General features: G+C 40.8%; 1 protein-coding gene across 4 annotated transcripts in view; it reads left to right on the forward strand.

Moving 5' to 3' along the window:
* Positions 1–5,098: 5,098 nt before the first annotated feature.
* The window catches only part of epn2 (epsin 2), a 33,718-nt gene continuing 20,788 nt past the window's right edge, over positions 5,099–18,028 (forward strand). For 2 of the 4 annotated variants that reach the window (XM_031320634.2, XM_031320637.2), the window contains exon 1: positions 10,036–10,286. The gene's annotated coding sequence lies outside the window, so the exon portion shown is untranslated. Of the gene's footprint in view, positions 5,136–10,035; positions 10,287–18,028 lie in introns of those variants that run through there. The other 2 variants (XM_035997175.1, XM_031320636.2) reach the window with 2 other exon arrangements.

Genomic DNA, 18,028 nt, shown 5'->3' on the forward strand with positions numbered 1-18,028 from the left:
TTCTCAGCTGATCGCCATAACGCTGCATGAAACTGCCCAGACATCATCTTCAATGCGACTCTGAATAGATTCTCAGCCCAGTCTCATGGCAGTTTGTGAAATGGTCACGTTATTGAATCTATTGATTTGTGTACTGAACACGTTAATGTCGTTATTTTTTGTGTGGTGAGCACAAATTTTAAAGTAATGTATTTCAATGGGAAGCATATTTCGTGATCACAGAATGATTACGGTAGCGAGTAGTATTGATAAGGCTAAAATCCGCGCAGGGAGGTTGGTCGGAGTGGTGGATGGGTCAAACAACACCCCGAAGACCGGGGATCGTTCCCGCGTGTTGCAGTTCCTTTCCGCGTTATTCTCTTCCTAACCACAACCGTTGTTGTCGGCGTCTCCTCCGTTTGACGGTTTCTTTAACGACGAGAAAATCGTGACCTGTACACAAATCAATAAATTAAAATAACGTGACCATTTCACCAACTGGTGTGAGACCGGGTTCAGATTCTTTCATTGGCAACCAAATAGAAGAACATCTGCACTTTGTCAATTGTACAGTGTGGTGTATGGCGTAGTGTACGGCGTAGTGCATGCCATAGTGTCCGTAGTGCACGCCATAGTGTACAGCATATAATGTGCAGCGTAGTGTGCGGCATGGTTTACGGCATAGCGTATGCTGTAGTGTCCGTAGTGTACAGTATATAGTGTACAGCATATGATGTACAGCGTAGTGTACGCCGTAGTTGTGCAGGCCACCATTTTTTTAAATCTGGGTCAAGTGAATACAAAAATTGCTGTTGCTATTGTTGGCACCTTGGCTATTTAAAAGTCGGGTATGTGCAGAATATCCCGTGCCGCGCTAGTGACTATTCTCTCTGACCGTTCAGTGGTCAGGAGTGTTTTAACTCCACCTTTTAGTATCAGCTCAGCTCGCTTGGAACCTCAACCAAGGTGGTACCATAAAAAGTATCAGGTACTATCTACAACTTTTGTTAATGGAAAACCAAAAAAGGTAGAGTCAAGTTAATCCGAGCCCTGCAGTGAAACACCACGTGGTGACCGCACACACCGTGATGATTGGTCAGAATGGCTTGCCTGTGATTTATGCTACAAGTCTCTGATGCCAGTAGAGATTGTTTATTTAACTGTTATTTAACCAGGAAGTTTGAGAGTCAAAACTAAAAGAAACAAGTTGAAAAAGGGCTCAGTTATCTTCTTTTCACTAACACACATCAAGCCATTCCCAATGCAAAAAACATTACAGTGAAGGAAAGAGAGTAAATACAACCACGTCACACAACAGTCTCATATTCAGTTATGAAACCCTGCAGACTCAGATGTTAGCCTAAAAAGTCACTGGGGCTTGCTCTGAAAACTGCAGAATATTGCACAAACGGGTGCGTCATTACTCACGTATTCACAATGATAGTTATTCGCTTTTTGGTGTAAGATAAAACATACAAACTTCAGCTCTTATTTATGAGGTCTGAATTTTCCAAACTGCACATTGAGGCCACAAGCTGTTACAGAATGAGAAAGCATTTTGCCCTTTTGCCTTGTCAAAATATGTCATGAGAAATGATGCTGCTGTCTGTAGCTATTCAGAATCCTGAGTTTTGTGTTTTTATTAGGGCTGTCAAACGATAAATTTTGTCTTAATCGCGATTAATATATATTATTATATATTATATCACATGATTAAAATTCTTTTGCATTTCAGAACTGTTTTTAAGTACATATTAACAATGCAAAGCAATTCTTACCAGTCTATCTTGATTGGGAATCAAATGAATGCAAAGAAAGTTGCTTTATGAAATCATTATTGCACAATTCAGAACATGCCAACCATAGTATGTCTTTAAGACCCGAGACTTCTATGATGCTGACATTTCTGCAGTCACCACCCATTTTGCAAGAGCTGTAGTAATTTTTTGGGATTTGGTTTCATCCACAGGTCGGTAAGTAGCACTCTCCAAAATATTGTTTTGCCTGAACCCGCTAGCATCAACCTGAGTCACGTTAACTGTACTACTATGCTTAGCTCGTAGGTGGTAGCTCAAGGTTGACGTGCTTCGGTGATATTTTAATTCAGCTTTACACAATGTGCATATCGCTTTTGACTTGTCTACTGAGCCGTCCGGGAGTTTTGGAAAATAAAAAGCGCCATTCAGAATTTCATTGCTGCTGTCTTTCTCCATCATGCCTGCAGCCTGCAGCAGCAGGATGTGTTACGAGGAACTATGGCAGCTTGATGATAAGTAAAGGTGCGGCAAAGGGTCAAAATCAAGGAGGTAAGCCTCTCCCAGGAACGCGTAGCTCCTACGGCGCCATTTTGATGCTACCAAGCCATCACCTGCCGTTAGCATTCCATTGACTGCCACCCATTTTGGTGCCACTTTGACAGCGAATAACTTTACATCTGAAGTGTTTAAAGACTCTATTTGTCCATTGTTTATTTCTAAAGACACAACAATGTATAAAAGGCTCCATTACCTTGTATCTCACGTTATGGCTCCGTAGTAGACGTTTTTGTAAAATAGGCTAACGATTGTGTCATAACCACGCGACTTACTGTCGCATAGTAGAGGAATTACCGTATAGTACAGGAAAAGCTTGCAGGCAGTTTCGACTTACATTCGCTGTTTAAGTTTAATTACTAATGTTAACTAGCATTTTAGTTAGCAATAATTAGCCTTTGCCTATGTTATCTCCTTACATATACCTACGCTCTCCGTCTCTGCAAGTTTCGGAATGATTGAGATTTCTCTTGGCACAGCTACCAGAAGACTTACAACTTTCAGACAGGTTGCTCACATCACATTTACGTCGTCTCTCTCAGTTGGAGGCTGTGCAGTAACGCTCAGCCATCACCGGAAAAGTGCTTCTAATATCCTTCACTGGTCTCCGTCCAGAGCAACGGGATCTGTTAGTCCATTTTATATATGTATATGGTCAAAATAGTAGCCTAGCTAGATTCTAGTGATTTTAGAAAAGCTAGGGGCGTTGTTAGGCACGACGCGAAGCCGAGTGAAGTGTAAAATAAATGAATAAATGGCGGCATGCGATTAAAAAAAATGAACGCCTTATGCTCGGCCCTTAATCGCATCGCGATTAACGCGTTAATGCTGACAGCCCTAGTTTTTATATATTTTTCATGAAGTTATCATGCAGTACAATACTTTCAATTAGGGCTGTCAAAATAACGCGTTAATTTCGATTAATTAATCTGAGAAAAAAATAACGCAGATTAATCCATTCCATATTGATGTTTGACCCGGAGCCGTTCTAGCCACCATTCGACTGTAAAATGAAGGAGGGAGACGAGAATGTGCTGCCTCGATCATTAATTGGAACATTTACTTGTAAAAATCTTCTTTCTGCCAACCCTGGCTACCGAAATCTTCTCTCTGATGCTCTGAAACAGACGATACCGGCAACACAAACACCGCTGCACGTAACGCTAGTTAACACTATACTCGACAGCAGCTAACGTTAGCCTACCGCTAGCTAGTAGCTGGATTAAACCTCAAAATGCTGACAGCTAACGCTAAACGGTGTAAAGTTTAACTGTGTTTTACTGTAGAGGATTCAACACCGGTATGTAACAATCTGCAGCTGCCGTCGGAGAAACAACACAGATGGTGCGTTCAATGAAACTGGTAAACTACAGTCTCGTGGTGCGTTTGAAGTTATTGTAAATGTCCTTTTCCCATCTAGTGGTTGTTTTTGTCATTCAACAGCAATTTACTAGTGAATAAGTTATTGTTATTGTTATACATTATTATTAAATCATTTAATTTTGACCATATGGCCTTAGCAATAAACAAGCCGCTCTTTAATGTCACCGACTGTTGGTTAGTACCCTTTTTTTTTCTTTTCTTTTTTTACTTTCTTAAAAAGTATCGGTTCAGGCATCGTTAATTATGTAATTAATTAGATTAAATTTTTTTATCGATTGACAGCCCTACTTTCAATACATGCTTGGGACTAAAGAACCAAGTCCCCTTCATTTTACTTGAAAGAGGAAAATGAAAAGAACTAACAAAGCAGAACAGCAGGAAAACAAGGACGGACTTTGGTTTTAATAGCATGACCTGTCCCGGAAATCCCCAGTCAGCTGGTCACTTGACTCAGCCATGAGAAGAGGGATTGCAGGAGAAAGAGAGGAGGGCTGGATGTGTGGTGGTGGTTAAAGAATAGAAGAGGAAGAGGGGGAGAGGAAGTGGAACTGCCTTTCGGCTCAAGGGCCAAAACACAATCTTTACTTTTTCCCCTTCTGGTGTGTGATGATTTCTCATGAGTTCCTATACATGAGGACATGTATGGCATCTCAATGAGGGAAGCAACCCACAGCAGATAGTTGTATTTCTTGGAAATATAAATCATGAACAGGAATATTAAAGGAGAATAAATTGAGATTTGATTTCAGCATCAAAGCCTTGTTTTCCTTGTGCTTCTTGTCTAAATTAAGGACCATTAAGCATCAGATGATTTAGAATTCAATACCACCTCTACAGATGGGCATCCACCTGTAAGCTTGTGAAGCTGATTGGTTTCATTTCTATATGTTAATTTGTGCTAATTCCTCATTGCTGTTGTGTTTCTGTTGGCGCTTCCTCAGCCTCACTTCTCAAACAAACAGCGTGGGCAGTACTTTTGCCTTTTCTTTGGATTTTGTGCTTTGTTTGTCAAGTTGGATTTTCTGTAGGTGGTTCTGTTCTTTGTCTACTCAGCCACGGTGGTGTTCACTGTTCATACCCTTTTCTTCTGTTCAGCTCCCTTAGCTGATGCACTTACATCACTTCCTGTGTCCATTTCCAGTGAAGACAGCGCTGGGTGTTTTAAACAGCAAGTTTTAAGTTTCAATGAAGTTGCTTTTTTATCACCGCATTGCATCAGTTGCCCAGTGACACATATTCTGATATTACTGGGGAATATTTACTTCAATATCTTCACATTTGAGTGAAATGTTTAAAAATGCAATAGCCTACAGTTGTGGTGAATATGTGTTACCCACAACCCACAGGCCCATGTAGTATGCAAGAGCTTTTCTGCATAAAATAGTTCATCCTGTCACAGGCACTGATGCAGAGGTACGCAGGTTTGTGTGTGTGTGTGTGTGTGTGTGTGTGTGTGTGTGCAGGTGTGAGTGTCAGCGGAAGCAAGCAAGTGGGCAACGGCAGAAAAGCACGTGGGCACAAGGTCTCTCAACTTCCCTTCACAGGCATCAACAACCCTGCCTTTCATAATCTGTTTAGTCTGAAGGCCCAGTTTCTGATTCTTTTGTTATTTTCTTCTTTTCTGTTACCACTCTCTGAAAAAATATCTGTAGTTTGTGTCAACTAATTTTCTTCCCCTCTCATTCTCCTCACAATATATTGTCCCCATAACACTTTTTATCTTTAAATGATCTGATGATGTCCTTATTCATATTGTAAATTGGCTTGAAAAGTGAGAAAACTTTGGATTCCTCCTACGCTGAGCAGATGGAGCAGATGCTCACTCTTTTGTTCATGTTTGAGTGACACATTCTATTGTTAAGTCAAAGTAATAAGGAGTAAAAGAGAAGGAATTCTTGATTTAAAGAAGGGCCACTGTTGCTCCCTTGAGAACTTATGTGTCAAGTAAAACATGAATTACTCTCGGCCTATCTGTAATTGTAGTGTTTCATGTTGTGCAAACAATAATTGATCTCAATCTGCATCAGCTGTTTACATGAACATTGGCTGAATGTAGACAATTACATTTTGATGTATAAATGGTGTATGAGAAGTAAGAATTGTGGCCGTGAGAGCACGTTAAAGAGAAAGTACTAAGAATATCTCTCCTCTGCACTGTAGCTGTGATATCACCCACATTGAGCAGCCCTGAAAAATGCAGAAAAAGCCTAAAGAAGCACTAAACTTAAACAGTGATAACACAAAAACTGTAAAAGATATCAAAAGGCTGAATCATTTTCTAATAGCTGAACATTTTGTGAATAGTTTCAAGTTTGAATTACGTCTGTAGGTGAAAGTATGTGGGAGGAGTAGCATTTACAAGTGGAAGAAGGCTGAAGAAGATTTAAAGATTGCTTCATTGACTTTCAGTGTAAAAAGAAAAAAAACTTTAAATATTAAATTTAAATTAAAATTAAATTTATTAAATAAATATTTTAAAAACTATTAATGGTGGACAAAAGTTGAATAGAAGCACAAATGTCCTTAAAGAGCATACTATTTTTGATATTTGAATGTTTTTTGAAGCTGAAAGTATGCAGAAGTAGTAGGAATTAGAAAAAATAGAAAATGGTACGGAAGAATCGGATAACAATACTGAATACTGAATCAGCATTCACACAATAAAGTGCATCACTTCTTACTTTGTCCTTCTAGCAGGGTGTATGCAATGATGTCACTGAAGAAGAGGTGAACGCGTCTGCTGTTTTCCTACAAACCTTTTGATGTGGTGTTGATGAAATTGTAGAGATCTTCGAATTAAAGAGTAACGTAAAGCTATACTGCGTAGTTTCTGTCGCCCACATGACAAATTATAGCTTTAGGGCCAAATTATCTCTTTACACATTGCTCTAGAAGTAATTTTAGCCTTAATTGAAAGAAATCTGAGTTTGTTCTGAAAATGCTGATGTAAAATAAATAGGTATCAAATATCCTTAAAAGGTGAATTTGAGAAGAGATGTAAAAATCGAGAAAATGCCCTTAATCTTCAGAGGGTTAACAGGGATATAAGGGTGCAAAGCTTTAATGATTTAAGATGTATTTATTAGGACAATGCACATTAATCAACATTTCTGTAAATGAGCCAGTGTTAGCCAGTTGGCTAATTTTCAACTGTAGTCCTTGTTACCTAGAGTGCATGTCTAATGATGTATAGTGAATTAAACAAAACATATATGTGAAAAAGTTGTAGCTGAGTAAGATTAACACTGTGTTTTATCAGTTAGTTTTGTGGATGGGATACCCTAGGCTCTAAACGAGAGTCCCTAAATTATAGATTTCAAGATGTAATTTTGTCTGTTTTCCATGATCACTTATAAGAGTTATAATAAACTGAACAATGATGCTTGCTGGTAACTAAAATGTTCAACTTAAACTCACACCAGCTACAAATGTGTACATGTTACAACTATTAAAGCTTTTTTTTTTCTTCTTGCTCACCTACTTCAGGTGTAATTTACACCAGCCCCCAGCAAGCATAATAGCATTTGCATGTATGAAAATATTTAGCTGATATTGTAAGCTGGCAGGAGTGGCAGGTATTATTCATGATCCTGTTTTATGCTTTCTGTCTTCTTCTGCTTTTCTGCTGATTTCGGCTCCGTCTAGAACCACGTGTTTCACTGCAGGCCAAAGACTAGTCTTTTCCCCTTTTTCACATTACATAGCTTTGTAAGTTTTGAAACTGATGCACCAGTGATTTATGCAGCAACTCTCAGGCTTGTTTGCATGCCTGCAAGTTTCCGTATGTGAACCGCTACATTCACACACACTTCTGAATGATGTTCAAATGAGCATGACTCACACGTGCTGCTGCCTTTGTAACTGTGATTTAATGCAGTCTGTGCCTGAATTGCTGGCATGTGACAAAAAAATTGCTCAATTTTATGATGTGGATACAATATGTCAAATAACAGTGGTAATAATAATAATAATAATAATAATAATAATAATAATAATAATAATAATGACAATAATAATAATAATGATATATAATAGTGCATATACTCAACCAATCCTGTGCTGGTGGCTGTGTTACTGACTATACTTCTGTGTGACCAGGAATAGCCTTGGTCAGTGCATTACACCTAAGGGTGAATATAGGAAGCCAAGGGCCCAATTAGTCTCTAATAGGTTATGAGAGTTGTGAATGGGGGTAATTATATGAAAGCAGGCAGGCCGTGGTGTAGTTATATGTTAATTAGCTTTAATTAATTTTTAAATTAACTGTCACCAGCGCTAATCTCATATTAAAGGACACACATGACTGCAGGGGTTCAGTTAGAAGGACCTCCCAAGTTACCGTCACATTACAATATGATGATCACAAGCTTTATAATGAAAAGTACAACACTCCTGACCTCTATTGGCTGAAATTGGACCTGCAGGGGAGTGATGTGGTTTGGTCTGCAGGAGGCACCCAAACACTGTAAGACATGCCTGACCTTCACTGCATTCACTGACAATTTCAAGTATTTTGCCTTCATAAAACACAGTCCAGGTTTGAACAAGCTTGAACAGGCTTGATAAAACACTGAGGAAAATATGATAACACTCGGGCAGACGTGATAAGAAAGAAGGGGATGTTAGGAATTGGTAAATGGTCTTGTATGTCAAGGGTAAACTTTTGAATGCTGATTTTGTTTTACGTGTTGTTTGCAAAAGAAAAAGATCTGACCCACCCCTAAACTTCACATTCAGGGTTATCTTTGATCACATGCGGTTAAGGAGGAGAGCATTTATTACACTTGTTGAGCAATTCCAATTGTTTTGTATTTTTTTAGCCGTATTCTAGTGAAATGTGTCTTTATATATTTAATAACCCAAAGACATAATGCCCTCCTCCTGTCACCTTTAGTGCTGTTGAACAAATCAGCTTTGACACATAATCCTCTTCTGAATTAGATTGTATCTGAGCTAAATATTGACAGTTCCAATGTGCTTCAGGAGTTATGCTTGTGGATGCTTTTACGTCTACAGTGATGAATAATAATAAAGAAATACAGTCAACTGAATTCACACCAAAACAAAAGAGGATCCATTGGTGAAATGGTTGCCAGGATTATTATTATTAAAAAAACAACAACACTGCTAGCAACCTAGCAACTCATATTTTGATAAAGGTTCAGAGTTAGTTAATAATCAGCAATCATTATATATTTTTTGCATCCTGACTTGCAAATGTCAACTCTATTCTGTTTAACGTTATAAAACTAGTGTGGCTGATAATGGAAAGGTATTGTTTAAACAGCCTGTTCGCACCATGACATCTAAGTCTGTCCTTCTTTCTTTTTATCACTCTCTCACGCAGAGACAAACAAACACAATTGGCTTAGGCTTTCTTTGGCTTATCCTGTGCTCTGAACATAGCAGAGAGAGTGAAGCTCCAGTGAGATAGGCTACTCTGTATAAAGACAGAGATGATAAAAGAAGACAAAAGACCAAAATAAAATGTCAAAGCCAGAAGTTTACAGATTACAGACACCACATTGGGCATCTACTGTAGCTCCGGTGTTGGCAACTTTTCTGTCTGTGCTGTAAAACTGTGACGTTTTGATCCCCACCTCTACTTTTAAACATCACAATGTTCATCTATGTCAGACGTCTATTCATAGCTCACTGTACACTTTTCAGGGAACCTTTCAAGTCTATTCATAGAGCCTGATTTAAATAAACCGCAGTGTGTAATGCATGTGTGTCGGTGTCCCTCACTTTATTTAAATGATGAGATGATGAGTTGCACAGAGACAGTGGAAAGTCTGAGGGATGGAATGCTGTCATGCAATTTTTGTGGCTTGTAAGGACACACCTGTAGCACACACCCACACGCCAAGCTATCCTTGAATTGACGAATGCTCTTGCACTTGCTTGTGTACTAAGCCTTTTTTATTCCAATGTGGCTTTGATTAAAAATGAGGAAATAGCAAGTAGTTTCCTGAGAAGAACCTGATTTACCCGAGAGGTCTGTTTAGACACTTAACAGCTCAAACAAAATAGACAGAAACTATGCATGATAAAGGACTACATAAAGGAGACATTGTTAACCAGCACCGTGATATGTTAATCGTACTCTCCCAGAAATAAGGCCCCGAGCCTGTTCTATGGTTGCATGTCATTACTGTGAAAACTTGGGATGAAATATATGAATTAGGCCTATCATGATGATATCTCAATATGGTACTCTGAAAAAGGTCTGCCCTTGCTGTGACATTACATTTAAGACTTATGACTAGCTATGTATATATGGCAGTAGTGCAACATTAAAGATGCAAGCTGCCATTAAAACCCAAAGAAGAAGAGTCTTTCTGTGCCCCTGGCAAGTCAGGCCGCCGTGGTCACACCCTTCCCAGCGTCCCCCCCTCCCGCTCTGCCCGCCATGTTCTGGAGGAGGAGATACGTGTAGCCTGGCTTTAGCTGGTTTAGCATTAGCAACACATAGCTAGGCGGAGGCGCAACAAGCTCCCTGAACGCCAAAATAAGTACTCTTTTTTTATTTTACCCAGGAATTGGCAAAACGCGTTTATGGGTTTATATCCCTGGAGTAACAGTTAAATCTGACGTAACTCAAACGATATGGTAAGTTAACGTCGGCTTTCAACACAGTGGAGTTGTTTTGTTTTTCCAGGGTGTCCTGTAATCCAGTTTGCTCTGGTGATGTCTCCACCGAGCACCCGTCTTGGCTGCTAGCTTGAAGGATTGCTAACTAGCTTAGCATGCTAGTTTGCTGTCTGAGCACAGAAAATACGTTTGGGAGCTGACCGGAATGGCTGTGTATCTAGGTGTAGGGCTGACCGTTAATCCAATACAGGCAAGCTTTGTGTTACATTTAGATGCTGAGCAATCAACAGTTGAATTTTCAGACAGACTACAGGAGAGAGGAGACCTGCCGATGGCTAACCTAACATAAGCGTTGCTAGCTTCGGTCCAACTTTTTTTTCAAAGCCAAGTTTTGATCTCGTATTAGAAATTAACGTTAGTCAGTGGTTGTGTCGAGCGCAAATATCAAAGCCAGTGGCAAAACCAAGTTGTACAGAAAATGCATTGTTAAACTTTAGTTGGGTCATACACTTTTACAACAACCTGAGTTGACTAACTAGCTAAATCAACGTAAGCAAGTTGTTCGCTAGCTTATTTTGCTAGCTAATGACAACTACTTTCCGCAAGTTTGCACTCGACTTGCTAACGTTAGCGGTAACCGTAAGTAGCAAGTTGGCTAGCTAGTTATTCCATGGTTATCTCCCCCCCCCGATTTATTAAAGTGACGTTGCACAAATTAGATCGCTGCAGCTACACCCAACATTATTTCGCAATTTCAAACAGATCACTTGACTAAGAAAATTGGAAATATGATTGAGGCAATTTACTTCACTAATGTTAGCCATAGCTATTTCTATGGTGCTATCAATCCCATCAGTGCAATGAAACGCCGTGATTTGTTCTTTTTCTTGTGTTGTTTTTTTAGGAGCGGCATCATTATTTGTATTTTCTCTACCAATGCACCGTGCTTTGATAGAGAAGACTGATAGATCATACTATTGTGAGTCACCAAGGCAACACTTGACGTTCTTGTATACTTATTGAGATTACATAAATCTTGGCATAACTCTTTGCTGAAAGACACTGAACAGTGGTAGGGTTTATTTATTTTATGAGCTATAGTCGGAGATGCTGGTGTTTGGATGTAAGCTTTGTATTTAGATCTACACTGAGCCCATATAAACGTGGCCTGAGAGGGGCAGGGCTTTGTCTATTGTCAGAATGATCAGTCTGTCACAGTGGGTGACAGATGCATCATTACCGTCCTCCTCCCTTCCCCGACTTGGCTTTGTCTCCCAGCCGGTCAGGGAGGACAAAAGGCGGGGTGACATGCCGATCAGAAGGTGGCTTATCAACATACCGTCTTTTACTCACTGCTTCAGGTTGCTGCTCACCATAACTCCCAAACAGTCAGAGCCACTTTAAGGCTTTTGGAACACATGTTAGTAGTTTTATTTTCTTTTGGGTTAGACTTGATATGATTGTTATTTTGGTTAACGGAACTTAATCCTTGAGTAGCTGTGTGGGTATGGATTAATTACTGTATGTTGGATGGTAAAGAACCGGCTGGATAACTTGATGTCACGCTGTTGCACACTCCACCCTCTCTCTCTTTCTTAACACACACACACACAGGCACCCAGTTGTTACATTACATGCCATTTAGCTGACGCTTTTATCCAAAGCGACTTCCAATTAAGTGCTTTCAAAATATATATATATTTTTTTTTAATCCGAGGTGCAGTTGGAAGAGATGTGTTTTTAGCCTTCGGCGAAGATGCGTAGGCTTTCGGCCGTCCTGATGTCAGTAGGGAGCTCATTCCAACGTTTAGGAGCCAGGACAGCAAACAGTCTGGATTTCGTTGAGTGATTAGTTGTCCCTCGCTGTGAGGGGGCAGCAAGCAGGTTGGCTGATGCAGAGCAGAGTGGGCGGGTTGGGGTATAGGGTTTGACCATGTCCTGGATGTAAGCTGGGTCTGATCCATTCGTGGCCCTGTATGCAAGAACTAGTGTCTTGAAGCGGATGCGGGCAGCAATTGGTAACCAATGAAGAGAGCGGAGGAGCGGTGTAGTGTGAGAGAACTTGGGGAGATTGAAGACAAGTCGAGCTGCTGCGTTCTGAATGAGCTGCAGGGGCCGGATGGCACGTGCAGGCCATCCGGTTGTGCAAGCCTTCTATTGCCAGATCAGCTTTACTCTTGTTGTTTGGGCCTGGCAAGGTAGACCTGTTCTGAGTGTACAGCTTCTCAGCCCTTAATGCTAATCATAGTATACCTATGTTTTGCCAAGAGACGCCCAGACACCGGCACAGGATAGGTTTGCCTCTTTGTGTTCTTGACATCGAACGGTACACTTGCGTCCAGTGTTAAGTTTCATCTTGGTTCACATTCACTGTCATATTGTAGGTCATTGCATTTTCTCATACACTGCGTTTTTCTTTTCTCAGTCTCTATTACAGACGTTATGTGTTGGTTAGTCTCATGTTGCCAGACCTATCTCCAAAGCGCTGCAGAGAAAGGTCTGGCTAGTCCACACACAACATTCCGGGATAGGAGAAAAACATGCTCTCCTTTTATTGGCATTTCTTTAAACCAATCACAATTGTCTTAGGCGGTGCTAAGAGCCGGACGGAGCAACGGGGCCTCTGCAAAATAGACCTTGGGAAGGAACTTGTTTTGGTGGAACATGTGTAAGTTCACAAGTTGTTTTAGTCGTGCAACAGAAAACTCAGATTCAACAGATAGTCTAGCAAGCTGTCTGGATTTACCCTGCAGAGATCTGAGGAGCAGTTAACCATAGTCCTCATTAATTGATCAGAGTTTAGAATGCCAACAGAAAGAAAGCGTCCTCGATATAGACTGTGTAGGTCATTCATTCACCACACTGTGAAGTTCCAGTGTTTTAACCAAGTGCAATAGGGCATTTTTGATAGCTGGCGATCAGCCCCAAAAACGACCCTGCAGATCGGGTCTTGATGTCCCCTGTTGTAAATGCCTCGGACCAAGGAATTGATTCACAGTCTAGCAAGGGATTTCACCTGTTGATAAACACCACCACAACAGTAGATGGACATGTGGTCAGTCTGTTCCGTGCATTCATTAAATAGGCCTACTTGAAATGATTCTGTTTAGACTCTTTTATTACCTAATTCTTTTTTTAAATATAAACATCACAGTATCAAATTAGGGATTTTTCTGCTGATGCTACAGTTCTGTACATCTCTAAACATTAGACTAATAGTCAGGAATTTCAACATGAACTTGACAGCTTGATGGCAGAAAAGACAACCACATATGTCAAAGTCGACATGACTAATACTAAGAAAACAAAAGCACAAAATGTAGGTAGGGGTAGAGGATGTTGAGAAAATCTGTAATGGTCAGTGAAATCCAATGTAAATCCAGTATTGCTACTAGACAGTACGTATTGCAAAATATCCACAAGTGTATCTAATCCAGGAGAAGGACCACTGAATGAATTATAAATGAAGGAGTCTTATTATAAATTAGGGAACAGGACTGGCATGAACAGATACCAATATTTACCTAATTTTTTTTAAAATTTATTTTCAAATTTCGTCAACCTCCAGTCAGATACAGACAGGCAGAAAGAGGAGGGGGGGCCGAAAGGGTGGCCACAGATATTGGGCGTGTGAGTTCATCTGAAGCTGCAAGAACTAGACCCTGGACTTAATTATTTGTATGGTTATCCTCACATTCTAGCAACAACGAGGCATAACAACAATTCAACAAGAATGACAGGCTCAGTCATTCAGACATAATGAACCTGCATTGACACATGAATATGTATTTCTGCACACACACATAAGTCTTGGGCGCAGTCTCTTCTGGGCCTTTGGGTGATCAAATAGCACGTTCTATTTATACTCGGAACTCGGCGGTCAAAGTCGGAAACACGCCCCCCCTGACCCCGGCTTTCTGAGCTCGGAGCTCGGACAACCTCGCAGTAGCCCGAGTTCAAAATCCAACATGGCTGCCCCCTGTATCAACAGTTGTGAAAGCTGTAGTAACATAAAGTTATAAGCACTTCTGTCTCACTAAATCGGTCGTTCGCACAGGCGTGTTCAACTTCTATCTGTGGACTTTGTTGTTGTTGTTATGCTGTTTGCACACAAAAAAACGGCGTAATGCGTTGTTATCAACTGGTATTGCTAACAATGGCCAACCGGGCTAGAGCTAATGAAAACAATGAAAATCCGACTTGTAAATGGAACGTATTCAACTTGGGTGTGACGTCATTCCCAGCTCCGGCTTCCGAGTTCCGAGGTAAATGGAACGCACTATTAGCACAGAAGGGCTGAAGAAAGGCGGCCCAGCGGTGTCTTGTGGTGGGGGTTGTTCCGGGGTGTGAGGGAGGTGTGTGTGTGGGGGGGGGGGATGGACGGACAAGACAGACTCTCCTCTCTTCTTCCTGTCTGCTATGGGTGAATAGGTGATTATAGCAGCAGATGTGTCATTAGGTCTGAGCTGTATTCATGCGGATGCAGGGTGAGAAGGAGGGTGATGAAGGAACGTTTGGGGGGGGGGGGGCGGGGACATGCTCCACAGGAATCACATTTCACAAGCGTTTAGTAAATTTAGGGGATGTGCCAAGTTGTTTTTTTGACCCCCAACACACACACACACACACACACACACACACACACACACACACCTCTTCTCGTTCCCCTACCCTCGTCCCTCCAGCTGTCTTTCCATGACATTGCTACATTGCTAGGCAGGAAGCTCCCTGAAACAAATGCACACACATGCGTAAATTTACATCGTTCAAAAATGTAACATTTGTAACTGTTGCATTTAACACGGGAGTCTGCATAGAATGCTAATCACTTTAAACACTCTTCCTCTGTTCATGAAAGCACTAGGTTTTGTGGCATGCCGGTGCACGCTTGGTGCAGGGATCAGATTACTGAATAGGATAAGTCATCATGGGTCTCCCTAGATGGTAGTCAGAGGAACAGTGGGCACAAAAAGATCTCAGATAACATAAGCTGCTATTTATTACCAAGAACAAAGACTTGAATAAGATTTGGTCGATTTGGAGTTGATGTCAATGTGTGAAACTATGCCAATGTGGGGATGTCACGCAACCCGGTACTTCGGTACCAAAATTCTGAAAACATGACGGTACTCTGGTTTTTTTTGGACATGCAATTCTTCCGGACATGACGGGGGAAGTGTACGCCTACAAGTGTTGTAGTCTGCCGCTAATTGCTGGAGAAGAAGAAGAACGCCCACCAGCACAGGAAAAAAAAAAAGCGCCTCATCTCCGTTGCCGTGCACGGCGGCTTGACCGCGGTCAGCCTCTGGCTTTACCATAACTAGAGGTCGACCGATTAATTGGACAATTTTTGGCATTTTTTTTACATAATCGGCATCGGCCAATATCCCAGTATATCAAGCCGATTAATAGGCAGGCGCATCTGCGGGCAGCCTAATGTTAAAAACATGAATAGGCAAAAAATTTTACAGCGCGCCCAGACCAGCTGCCTCCAGCCCCTCCCCTCGTGAAGTCTTGCGCCGTGTGTCTCGCACAGTCACTTCAGGCTCAGACGCTACCGTTAGCAGTAGCATGTTGCTGGTGTTCTTGCCTTGGGATTAACTGTACTAATAAAACCGTACAAAACACCGCGGCCACACCGCTGTGGAAGCTCCCCGAATGTCATTTATCAGAGTCTGGTTGTTACCCCTGTCCGTGGCAGTCTCATCCACTAACTGGAGCTAACTGGAGCTAACCGCTAACGGAGCTAATCATTGCTAACAGAGCCTTCAGTTCTCCGTGCCTGTATCCATTAACTGCATATATGGATTCGAGCACGAATAAAACCCTTAATTTTATTAAATTGGCTGGACGAGTTTTAAATTACAACTAAGAGTAAGAGAGAGTTTGAATGACAGAAATCTGCTCAGATAAGATCCTAATGAGGTCAACAGGACATGTAACAGTAGGATCCCCAAAACACAGATTAAACACTTCAACAAATGAACAATCTAACAAACAAGGTGAACAAGAACTGACTTTAGATAGCCCTAGTCTTATGTGATTCAACAGGAGTTAGGAGGAAATAGTGTTGAGATTAATAATATGTCACTTTCTGTGAAGCTTGCAGATTTGTATTCTCAGTTAGTTAAGTTTAATAAATGCTGCTAAGTGCACTAAACTTTATTTTTTCATTGAAAAGTTTATTTGACAGTTTATTTTCTTCTTACCTGTTTCGTTTATTTAATATATTTTTCATACATTATTTATACAATATACAGTATGTTTTTACATTATACATTTTTAATTGAAGTATACAAGTGTAGATTGGTGAAGTGTTCAATAAATGTTTTTGTTGAGAAATTCTGTGTATATTAGCGTTACATTTTATCTTTCAAACAGAGGTTTAAAAACAAGCGCGTATCGGCCAAAATAAATCGGCAGCATTTATCGGCCATCGGCTGACCCTGATTTCTAAAGATCGGCATCGGCCAGAGAAAACCCATATCGGTCGACCTGTACACTTACAAAGTTCTCAATGCTTCAGTTTACATGTAGGGACACTCATTGTGCTACCATTGAAGTGTGGTGATATTTTGAGCCTTGTTAGTGGTATAGAAATAGCGATTTCTTCTTACTTTACCTGTGCCCCGACAACTAGCGTTATAAGCTAATTAGCGGTTTGAGCTAAAACTGGTCGCATTTGATTAGCATGAAAACATATCCCAGAGAACGGTCGAACTCGGACACGTGTTATTAACCCCTAGGTCGTTTTGCGCCGGAATTGTCCTTTTTAAGTTTTGGGAAAAGATCGTGTTTTGGATTGGAACACTCCCGAGGAACGAACGAGCGTTTCCTGGGTGAAAGGATTTTGTTTGCGCGGTGAAGTAATTTCCCCTCTCCAGCTTGAAAGCGCTGTGTTTAATGTTGACACCACTTTGTGCAATTTCATTTTGAGATTATTTTCCATTGGATAATGAAGTTCATAAATAAGTGCTTGGAATGGCTGGCCGAGTGGCACTATATCCATGGTGTGTGTGTGTGTGTGTGTGTGTATATATATATATATATATATATATATATATATATATATATATATATATATATATATATATATATATATATATATATATATATAGCTACAGCAACTGCTTTCACGACTTCACCTGCAGCTCCCAACCAGAAAGTAAAGTCTGTTTCTCTCTGCCGTTGTCTGTCACAGCCTAACGTTAGCTCCGATAGCTGACATTAGCTAACTTTAGCGCTTGTTTTAGCAGACACCTATAACGTCTGTTAAGTGAACTTTAACCAGCCTCTATGTGAAAAAACAACAACGGCAGAGAGAAACAGACTATCTAAACATGCTTGCTGTCTGGAAGTTCCAGGTGAACTCCTGGAAGACGGTACCGTACGCTGGCTGTGTGGTGATGCCAGGCTTCAGAGCAGCGGACTGTGGGTCCAGAAGACGTAAATCACTTGCCTCCTCCACTTCACACCAAAACAGTGACAGAAAGTTGAAAAATACTGACACTGAAAAAAGAGTGACATGAGACTGTCCCAACCCCCCCCCCTCAAATGTTGTTTTTTTTGTTGTTTTTTTTAAACACACTTTGGTATCGACTTTGGTATTGAGTATTGTGTACTTTTGGTGGTATCGGTACCGCCTACTAGATTTGTGGTATCGTGACATTCCTATGCAAATGTAGTGTGTGTGTGTGCGTGCGCAAGAAATGTTTTGTGGATAAATGAAAGTAGACCAGCGATGGACTAAACTGGCTGAA

The sequence above is a fragment of the Sander lucioperca genome, chromosome 21, assembly GCF_008315115.2.
Source record: "Sander lucioperca isolate FBNREF2018 chromosome 21, SLUC_FBN_1.2, whole genome shotgun sequence".
Taxonomy (NCBI): Eukaryota; Metazoa; Chordata; class Actinopteri; order Perciformes; family Percidae; genus Sander; species Sander lucioperca.